Source organism: Fopius arisanus, unplaced genomic scaffold (genome assembly GCF_000806365.1).
Source record: "Fopius arisanus strain USDA-PBARC FA_bdor unplaced genomic scaffold, ASM80636v1 scaffold00114, whole genome shotgun sequence".
Classification (NCBI taxonomy): domain Eukaryota; kingdom Metazoa; phylum Arthropoda; class Insecta; order Hymenoptera; family Braconidae; genus Fopius; species Fopius arisanus.
This window is the reverse complement of record NW_011887853.1, coordinates 62,995-74,610: the sequence shown is the minus strand read 5'-3', so window position 1 is coordinate 74,610 and position 11,616 is coordinate 62,995. Positions and strand designations below refer to the sequence as shown.

Here is an 11,616-nt window from a genome sequence, read left to right as displayed (position 1 = left end):
ATCATTTATTATTATTGTACCGAATTTTTACATGAATAGCGGAACACGTAAGGACAATGTTTTGTTGCATAAATTTATTTCTCGCCTCCCGGCCCCTTTCCTTTTGATATTTTTCCCGGTTTTGCCATAACCTTGTTCCCATCTACAATCCACCCCTCTCTCCACAACAGGCATACTGAGCGACCCGAGGACCGTCACCTTTCCCCAAAAGCCTAATTATCCTTTCCGTTCCCTTCAGGTTCCCTTTTTGGATTTTAGAGACTAAGTTTGAGTTAAGATCTTAGGATTTCGAGGTACGATTTTCGATACAATGAATTTCGAGGTTAGTTAAGTTTAGGATTAAGAACTTTTTCCGGTTTGGTAATTCCGGTCAAAAATTACCTGGCGCCCATAAGGTTAAATTTTAGCAGGTTTTGTTAGGCTCAGGGGAAGTAGGGCGAAGGTAATGGGCATTTCCCATTCACCGGGAAAATGTCACGTTACACAGATTAAAAAAATATGGTCGAAGTGGACCACCAAGGGCCGGGCGGGAAAGGGGGGAGGGGCTTACACACATGATTGAATGAATGTTATAAGTCATCTTCTGCTCAGTACAGAGCGCATTTTCAATCCGTTAGTTGAGTGTAAAAGTTCTCCACTAGTGTGATGTCAGCTGACAAACCGACCTCAACTGATACGATTTCTACTTGTGAAGTAGGTACAATTCGTCAATTCATTCAAAAATTGGTAGCTTCAGAGAGAATGAAACGATATCTGGCATCAAGTGCAATTGAGTTGATCGACTCATCAGATGGAGAGTCTGATCTTGAAAACCCCTCAGAAAATTCATCTGCGGTCCTGGATTTTTCTGAAATAGCATCGGATAGTAGTGGTGATGATGATTGGAATGTTTTTACTCGGTCAAGTCCTGAGGCTACGCGTGATGTGCATGAAAACAATCACGATTCATCTATTAGTGTCGTGATAGCAGAACCGGACTCAACTATCCAACTGAATGAAGGAAATGATCCAACACTTGAGGAGAAAGAGATAATGGATATCTTAGACTCTCCAGAGAGTCCAGTACCTGAGGACTCCCCTGCAAGTCCTGAACCAGAATCTCCAGAGAATCCACTGCCTGAGGAGAAGGGGATTGTGAAAATTGCAGACTCTCCAACAAGCCCAAAAGCAGAGTCGCCAGAGAGCCCAGCACCTGATGAGAAAGGTTCAATCCATCATCCAAATTCCACAGCAGACAACTTGATGACGGTAGTGGAAGACGCGGATTCAATGGAGATAGAGGCGGGTGGTTCTCTCGAGAATCCAGAGGTTGCACCAATGATGCCAGTGAATGTTGAGACTGTGCCACCTAATTCAGCAGAGGGCACAGAGCCCTTCGTTAGAGTGGGGGAAGCTGTCTGCCCACCAGCAGATGACTCAGACGATGATGATGTGGAACCTGTTCGAATTTTCGTACCTGAAGAACGGAAAGAGGTGATGTCTGAAAGAGCTATGATGAAAAAACTCAGAGAAATCATCAATCGCCATTACAAAGCTGGTGGAACTTTCGTCGAAATGGGAGATGTTCGACCCAAGCTGATCTTCTGTCCTCATGGAAATATTTACTTTTGACCAATGGGATCATTTAAACATCCCAAGCGATTGTCAACCAATATTAAAGTCTATCCAGAGGTAAATTAATAACAAAATTCTACCATCTTAGCAATCCGCTGACTCAATTACTAATTTCTTTCATTTTTTGTCTATTTCAGTTGTAATTTCCGAGGGAAAATTATTTTGAAAAACTGACTTCTACCATCCGATAATTAAACAATGAAAAAAATTCAGTACTTGTACTTCATTATTTTTGATTTTTTAAAATTTATAATATTAAAATGTTAAAGTGAAAGGATTGTAATCATCTATGCTTTGAAAACTCAGTAATATTATTCTGTAAAAATATCTAGGCATATATATGTATTGAATAAAGAATATTTTCTCCACATTAAATCTCTGTCAATGCTCCATTCTTTACCGTCCTCTAGATGTAAATATTTAGAGTTTTTACGTCAGATACCTAGAGTGAGACGGAAAATATTTGGAGGCTTAGACGCATAAGCGAGACAAATAAACATTGTCTTGCAGCTTCGTCAGTACATCTCATCTAATCCGAGCAACAAGTAAATGTCGTCGAACGTGAAAATTTGTAGTGAACATCATAGTGTCATCCATCGATTTTAATAATGAATCATCGCTTTTTTTATGTTTTAGTGAAACCTGAAATATACGTTTTCCCGGACCCCGAGATGAGGCAGGAATGGGAAGAAGACGATGGTCGGATGGTGGATTGGTGGTTGGACTAGCTGGAGAGAACTTGGGAAAAAATCCCAAGATACTACCCCCTAATTGCCAAACTCGAAGTACCCATGGACTTGGTGGGGAAGTTCATGGCGTACCTCGGAGAGCATTTTTATGCAAATAATGTAAGTTGTCTATCACAATCAGTGATCCTTTTTACATATTTCTTCTTCAACTGATGTATCATTTTTGGTTATAGGAATCACGGCTCCATCAGGTATTGAAGGAATTCCTCAATTTTCTCCGGCTGGTTCGCCGTGAGGATGAGGCAGTGGAGATGCTGCCCCACACTCACGCCATTGCAGCAGCGACTGTAATGATTCTGGATGCCCAGAATCATTACAACACATAATGTAAATATCTATCGATTCTTCATTCCATGATCCACATCACTCCGCTGTGCATTGAAATTGATAAAAAAAAATATTTTGTATGTTTCAGATGCATTGTCCAGACAACTTTTTATTTTTTTCGTATTTTTTTATTACTTAGAATAAGAAGTTTTTTATTATAACTACCTCTGTATACTGAGAATGAAAGGTTTTTAAAAATATATATAACAATAAGCAAAATTTACAGTTTGTCCATTTTTTTTTTAGAACCATCCTTATTTCGGGTTATTTTTACAAGCAAGTTGAAGGGTTTCGAACCGTTAAATTTTCCGCAGAAACTCAACCGTCTGCAGACTTCTGAGAAATTGATGAATAAATGGCAATGAATCGATCTCACTGAAACTTTATGACTCATTGAAACTCCAACACATAATGATATAAATTGATCAAGAAACCTTCAGAGACCAGGGAGGAGAGAAAGAGTCCGAGACTTTGCTGAGATAAAGCTTGGTGACGAGGAGGAGGATTCGGGGTGAACATTACCATGCTTTCATTTTTAATTTTGCGGTTTTCACGTTACGAGTGTGTATCAGGGTCGTTTCCGCGCCTTCTAATTATTAACTAGCCAATGCTCAGTGCGGGAGAGAAGAATTCGTGCTGGTAGAGCCGTTTTACGGAAAACATCTGTTGGAGAACATCGCGCCTCGTGTGAGAAATTTTAATTGTTCGACGCGGTTCAACTGCGCATTAGACATCGTATTCGAGAATTTTCGGTTACGTCATCCTTTAGAAACGTTTTTGGGAATATTACGAGGAATTCAAAACATCAATTAGAGCGTTTTGCTTGGGAAACCGAGCCGAGAACATCTCTTGTTCTCTTGTTGCGTGGAACGCCGAGGTGAGGGCCTCTCCCATCTCTCATTCCCTCCAGCGACTATTTTATCGCCTCTAATTGCTGTTCAGCCATATTTTTTACTAATAATTAAAACTCTTTACGAACGTTAACAATTCGTCATGCGGCTCACGCCCTAGTATTTAGAATAGTTCGACATTCTGTGCAGTTTTCGTGCGATTAGAGGATTCATCTCGAATCTCGTGTGGCGTGCCGGCCGATAGCTCTAACGTGGCTATGTTTTATCGTCAGTTATCCTCCACTTGTAGAATGTTTCGAGCAATGCCGAATCTGCGGCGCCCGGCGCCCTGCGCCTTGAAATTTATTTCTGGAGTATGGGAAATATTGACCTGGTTGTTATTTTCTCGAGCTTTGCTCCAATTATTGAATTATGCGTTTATCGCCATTCCGGTAGGGAATAAAAATTTCTTCTGAATTGCGAATATTAGCCTGACATTATTTTCGTGCCTTTTGACCGAGTTCGAGATTATTAGGATTTTGACTAATTACAATTTCTGGGTTTCTGCGTACGTCACGCCTAATTTTGTATTTCTCTCCCTCAACTTGGTATTAGTAATCTTACTATTCAATGTAATATTGGTTTTGCTCTTGAATTTAGAGATTTTGAGTAATTCATTTTAGAGTTTTGCCCAATAAATTTGTTTTCACCGGGATCCATCCCTCTCTCTGACCCCCTGAGCAGCGCGGGTAATACCGCCTATTCCTGGGATTTTCTTTCGAGACTTTATTTTATAGAATTCTTTTGGATTTTCGTTTCCGTTTTGAGAATTAGGGTATTCTGGTTTCTCATTTCCGGAGAGAAAAAAAATGACTGGCGCCACACTTTTGATTGTTATCTTGACGATTTTAGACTCCTGGGGAAAAGGGCCGATGTCATTCCCAGTGAAATTGGGCAATTTACAATATATATATAAGAGGCAACCTACAGTGGGGTAGTAGGTTCAGCATGTGGCCACAAAAGCCACCACCCCCTCGACCGCCTCCGCATCCAATTCGAGGATCTCAGAAACCCGTCCCATCGCCCTCTCCAGCCATTCGAAGACCTGGAATACAGGAGCCCATAATTCTGAAAAAAAATATAAATCAATAAATAACGAAATTCAAACACACACATACAGGGTATCCCAGAAGTACATGCTAATCCTTTACCAGTATGTACAGGGGGTGATTGTCAGCAGAACAGTCCTTTTCCACTTTTGCATCAAAAGCACCCACCCTCAGATATTGGGGTAAACCGGAGAGCCAATGACACTGCAGCGTTAAACGGCAGTACGTCCGTGTGGCTCCGACACATGCATGAGCGACGCCCCTTCCAGGCAGCGGGCTATGTGTGCGGAGCCACACGAACGTACTGCCGTTTAACGCTGCCGCGTCATTGGCTCTCCTATTTACCCCAATATCTCCGGGGGGTCGGTTTTGATGCAAAAGTGGAAAAGGACTTTTCGGCTTAGAATCACCCCCTGTACATACTGGTAAAGGATGAGCATGTACTTCCGGGACACCCTGTATATATACAGGGTGTCCCAGAAGTACCTGCCGATAATTAACTGGCATGTACAGGGGGTGAGTCTGACCCAAAAAGTCCTTTACCACTTTTGGATCGGAAGCACCCCTGCGGAGATACTGGGGTAAACAGGACAGCCAAGGACGCTGCCGCGTTAAGCGGCAGTACGTCGGTGTGGCTGTCGCGCTCGAGTGTGAGTGATTCCCCTTCGAGCCAGAAGGAGGCGAGATCACGTTCCACATTCACCCGTGAGCGTGAGAGAGAAGTCATGGTATTCTCTCTCACTCTCTCGCATCACTCCGCGTCAATGTTCTTACAGTTATCTTTTAAACAATTGGGTTTTTGGGATTTTTCCATTGATTATTATTTGTTGCAAATTGAATTTGCAAGAAAATAATCTCACGGAAAAATCACCTAAGCTCAATTGTTTATTTTATATCAGCAACAAACAGTTTCATACTTTTTAAATATTATAAAAAAAACGATGGGCCGTACGGCATTTGTCCATCAGATGTTTTTTGTTGCAAATTCGATTTGCAACAAAAAATAATCAATGGAAAAATCTCCGAAAGCCCATTGTTTATTAGATAATTGATCAAAAGGGTGTTTTTAACGAAAAATCGAAAAATCACCGCGATTGCTCCGTCGATTTTAGAGATAATTGTTTAATTATTAATTATCTCATCAACCATGAGATTTAGCAAAGCTTATCGGAGAATCTTTTTTTTTGTTAATGAGATTTAACAAAAAAAAGTTCTCCTTATAAAATTTTGTCAAAGTCTCGGTTGATAAGATAATTAATAATTAATTAATTATCCGAAAAATGGCAAGGGGATTGCCCGCGATTTTCCCAAAAATTCCCAGTGCCGCGACTGTTTTTCCTGTTATCTTTTGTGACCTTGGCCGGGGAATTAAAATATAATAATTCCCGGCGAAGACACGATATTGGGGAATTTACGATAATCTGAAAAATGAAAGGGAAATTTATTATAATTTATGGGAGGATCTGAAATAATAAGAGGGAGGGGATTCTCAATAATTACTCGGGGGGATTTATAAATTGACTATCTGTATTCTACTCTTTTTACAAACTATTACATCAAAATAAACCGGGCCTTTTAACTAATATAACTCGAGGGTGGGGGGTAAGGCCAACTCACTTGCGGCTACGCGAAATAATATAATAAAAAGAAGGGGAGGCTCTAACTCTGGAAAATGGGGGAGAAGTGAGGGGGCCGACTGAAAAGGTAATAATTAATAGGGGGCTTAATTTACAACTAAAATAAATTTACTGGAGGCTCACCGTTGGGGGGAAATTGACACGGGGCAGAGAAATTCGTTGGGGCAGGGAATAAAAAATCAGGCACTCACGGGCAATGGTGTCTTCAAAGTTCTCTCCGCTTTTCTCGGGGTCTCTCCTCCTTCCTTCCTTCTCCCGGCTCTCCTCGAATCCTCTCCACGAGATTCAGCCGTACAATCTTCCTCTCCCCAAATCTGTTCCTCCACACGAGATTCCTCTCAAACGTTCTCCAACCGAAATAGTTCCTCGCAATTAAATCCTTTCCTCACAGTTCCACACACTATTTCTCTCTTTCTCAATAGTTTTTCTCACGCACAGAATCCTCCACAGTATTCTTCACTCTCTTTCTCCTTCATTGATAGTCCCTCTTACACAATATTTAGTCCTTCACACTCTTTCTTCTTCACACAGTATTTCCTCCTGACAATAAGTATTCTCCTTTAATCGGGCAGTGACTCGTGGGGCGGCTGTGGCACGAGTGATAGCTGCCAATCATTTTCACTTGTTCTTTCCTCGTTTTGGGGGGCCATCGGGTGTCCTTCTTCTTCTGAACTGGGGGGCTCGTACGGGGGATGTCTCTTTCTTCCGGGGTCACGTGGGATCCTCATCCTTGATGCCTAGTGCGTGATGGCGCGGGGAAATGGGGACGGACGTAAGTAATCTCTGGGGATGGGTTGCCCAACGGTGGCGCAAAAGATTACTCAAAGTTTATTACTTAATTACGTAAAATTAACTTAACCTATCAAAAATAACATATATTAATTAGGCGGCCGGGGGGGGGGGGGGGCGCAAAATTCTGCCTCGTCACACTTTTAAACAATTGGGTTTTTGGGATTGTTCCATTGATTATTATTTGTTGCAAATTGAATTTGCAACAAAATAATCCCATGGAAAAATCACCTAAGCCCAATTGTCTATTTTATATCGGCAACAAACAGTTTCATCCTTTTTAAATGTTATAAAAAAAACGATGGGCCGTACGGCATTTTTCCATCAGATGTTTTTTGTTGCAAATTCGATTTGCAACAAAAAATAATCAATGGAAAAATCCCAAAAACCCAATTGTTTAAAAGATAACAGGAAAAACAGTCGCGCCACTGGGAATTTTTGGGAAAATCGCGGGCAATCCCCTTGCCGTTTTTCGGATAATTAATTAATTATTAATTATCTCATCAACCGAGACTTTGACAAAATTTTAGAAGGAGAACTTTTTTTTGTTAAATCTCATTAACAAAAAAAAACATTCTTCGATAAATTTTGCTAAATCTCATGGTTGAAGAGATAATTATCAAAAATTAATAAAAATAATTGCCCAAAAGGCACACAAATGTCAAATAACTTTAAAAGGTTATTCTAAACTGTCCAAACTGTCCATTATTCACAACACACAAATTATGAAAATAATTAACTATATATTCGAAGAAATAATAGGAAATTCACAACACGTAATAAAATGCCCGAACGCACTAAATAAATCGAAGTTTTGAAATTGCTGAATTCGCAATTTCGAACATTCCGTGGCTACGTGGTAAGCGCCACGGAATATATACATAGATCGGGTAACGCCGCCCGGGCCGAGCGTCACAACATCGCCGCAGCACCAAGCGCTGACCGTTAGATGGTGGTCTAGGAAATGGGAAAATTACAGGGGCGATAAAACAGAGCAGCCCCATATCAAATTTTCAAAATTTTCAAATATCAACGACCCAAGACGGCAATCACTCGCCCGTTAGAGGGTAGTACATCCAAAAATTATTAACAATTCAGGCCATAATTACACACGTTTGATTTCGTAATTGCCTCTCAGCAATTTCGAAATCGCCCCAAATAACTCGGACAATTAATCAGCAAAGAAAAAGTTGAACAAACGTCAGCGAAGATTCGACAATGTGATAAGATGTCATACTGTAGCCGTCGCTACATTACCTACCCGCGGTAGTGTTTGTACATTACCGCCGGGGCCTAGATCGTTCTTCCGTACGGTGGCACTGCGACTACCAGAGTGGGGAGCACTTGGGACTACGTCACACGACGCTTCTCCCACTCGGCACTGGCAGCTATATAAACGCCCACGCGAGTTCTCTCAACCAGTTCGTGCTCGGTTTTGCCTTGAGCGCAGAACTACCTGGCTAGCTATCGAGCTCCTTTAGCGTTACCTTCTAACCATCCTACGTACTGCCTGGACATTCTCTCCTTTCTCAGGAGTGAGAAGTGGCCATCCCGCTGTACAAGACCGTGCACTCACCGCTATCGGTCCTGTTCCTCCTATTCCCGGACGAAGAGACGGTTGCTCTCTATTTGTTTCTCCCCTTTATCGTGTTCAGAAGTTAAATTGCAAATCGCTCGCTGCGCTTTGCACGCAAGTCGAAGACGTGTCTCTCTGAGACATAATTTGTAGTGTTGGCTCTCTCGACTGACTCTACTCAGTCAGTACGCCACAACGGTAAATTGATCGTCACCCGAAATCCAATAGATTTCCAACTTTCTGGATTTTGTTCATCTTCATTTTTAATCACACTTAAAATCATTTAGAGCTTCTGCGGCTCCAAGCGATCTTCTGGAAATATTTTTAACGTGTGATATTCTTCCCTTTCCAAATCCGAAAAACGCATTTTTGGAAATTCCGTCTGTTATAAATTGTAAAATCGGTCGTGTGTGTTTTTACTCGGTGTGGCGGAAAACATTAAAGCCCACAGTATTTTTCTATAAAAATTCTCAAACCTAGAGGACGCAAAAGAGCACCTCTCGATAAACCAACATTGTAAACAACAACTGTGAGTAATTTTAAGTAACAGAAAATTGTAATATTCATATCCACCCTGCTGAATTTTGAATTATATAGAATCAAATAACAGATCAAAATCGCCAACAATCACGCATTATTACAGGAATAACAGTTCCAAGTGTATTACGAAATCGGTGTCAATAAACATTTTTAAGGGGATATTGAAAATGTGGTTTAATGAATTCAAAGGATCCTTATGTCCCAGAAATTTTAATCAATTCGTTCAAAATAGAAACATAGAGACAATGCAAAATTACAAGGAAAAATTTCGACAAACTAAACGGGATCGAGTCCATGAGCATCACTCTGAGTACAGTACACAGTAGTGTATGAAACACACTAGTTACACAGTAGTGTAAGAAACACTACGGCGCCCCCCACCCAGAGTTACTAAAACCTCACCACTGCACTCGTCAGAGTAGCACGACTCCAACACGAGTGAGTGATGGGGTGGGAGTAGCTGTGAATGATGTGGGTGCGTCATAGTGGCTATCATACTGTGAAATAAAAACGCAGAATTTCACTTATTAATTGTATATATTTTTCCCAAAAATAATGACCCACGAATTACATATTTTTCATAGAGACTACTTACGCTTTTGATTGTACAACGTACAATTATAACCGCGGCCACTAAACAACTTTCCCTCGGGGCTACTAGCACGTTTTTTCTTCATAAACGCATTGTGATATTCGCGCACTAGATGATCATTAGATATGAATCGATGAGTGAATAACGAATAGAACTGCTCAGGAGTAGCAAACATAGACATACAATGCCGAAAGAGTAAACAGTATTGTCCACATACGCTTGACTCGTGATGCTGGAGCTGTTGGATGCTGCACTTGAAGAGTTTAAATTGTTTCGGAGTCTTGGAGCGTGCTGGGGCACGATGGGAGGTAGCCCGAAGCTGTCTAATTACCGTCGTCTGCCAGTTCGATCAATGTACATGGCGACGCAGTGTTCTCCTGGCTGGGTGTGGTCATGTGTGTTCGCTACTTTAGCAGTCGGTTTCGTTCACACAGACGGGATCTTGTCCATTGGATACACACCGACTGTATGATTCGGTATATACTGTAGGGCTTTTAGAATCTGTACAGTGTTCATCAGCAGTAACCAATTCCTCTTTGTTTGAATTGTTTAACCCTTCCTCGTTCGAAGTCACCCACGCTTTGATTTGAAGGACTCGTCACACAGCACATATAAAGGTTCTGTGATTCAATGTACTATGTATGAGGCATGATGGAACGGGTGCTGGTGTACATGTGAAGAGTGGTGATTTGATGTGACCCTTCAAATTGATAACATCTGGGGGATAAGAAGGGCGGCAGTGAATTTCGTTTGCTGACAGCCATAGGTATATACGTATTTCATTCCTTTCGTGATGGCGCGTAATGCTGCATTCACATATTTAGATGACGCTTCTAATTGATTGTGAGCTGATTGTTCATCCTCTGAATATTATGGGAAATCGCCGAATACTGGTATTCAGGGTAAACTAACCAATGGCCTATCATATCGGACCATGTTGAGGTCACTGCCACTTCCTTCGGTACGAAGGTACCATGCATCCCGACAAAGCCCTCGTCATGAATAATTACAGACGAATCCGAATGACAGCAGGCCACTGCTATACTCTCCTTACAAATTTCTACTTTCAATATTCGCACACAACTGTGCAGTTGAGCGATGATTCAAATCCGTTGTTTCAGAAAACTGTTGACACTGCAAAAATGGGTGCGCATGCGCTTGAGCATGATGTTTATGCATAATCCAGGGTCACTTGCCTCGCTGAGTCAATTTCTATGACTCTGTCTAACTCAGCCTAAATTACAGCGTTGATTGTTGAGTTTAAGGCTTCGTCAAATCGCGCTACGAGGCGTGGTGTGGAGTGGTCATCGGCTGACAAATCTTTTGTTAAATCAAAGGCGAAGAGACAATACACATAAGGGTGATCGCCACGATGAATACCATTATCATCGTTCAGAAAATGAGCACCGGTGCCTGAGAAGATGGTATGGTACGACTCCACATATAAATTTTTCCCAGTAACAATAAAAATTGTTCCCCAAACCAGATCACGTATTGAACAATAATTGTCGTGGTTAGTACTATTCGATTTTCGTTTATTGTTTTTTTTTTCTTCTTTATTTATTCTTCATTATATGGCCTACTTGCTCACCTCTCATGAGCTCTATAAACGAGACGAGGGGAGCGGGTGAGTCTCCCGACTGAGCTCGTCCCAGGTGGCGGATGGGTGACGGTTGGGGATCCGAGTGGTGCTGTGGGAACAAAGACAGGGGGCCGAAGGGCAGCTGGAAAGAGATGAAAGGGGAGAACTGTCGCGGACAAGCGCAGAGCTCGCTAGGCTAGGCTCAAAGCCGAGGCCTCGCGGGAACTGCAATGGCCGCAGGCAATGGCGGCGGCCGGCTGGGAGATGAGAC

At 41.7% G+C, this 11,616-nt stretch overlaps 1 long non-coding RNA gene across 1 annotated transcript in view; it reads left to right on the top strand.

Annotated features, from left to right (window-relative positions):
* LOC105271619 (uncharacterized) overlaps positions 1-2,626 on the top strand; it is a 36,291-nt gene extending 33,665 nt beyond the window's left edge. The window contains exons 2-3 of the long non-coding RNA XR_892662.1: positions 2,251-2,462; positions 2,537-2,626. This is a non-coding gene — a long non-coding RNA (uncharacterized lncRNA). The remainder of the gene's footprint in view (positions 1-2,250; positions 2,463-2,536) is intronic.
* The last annotated feature ends 8,990 nt before the right edge of the window (positions 2,627-11,616 follow it).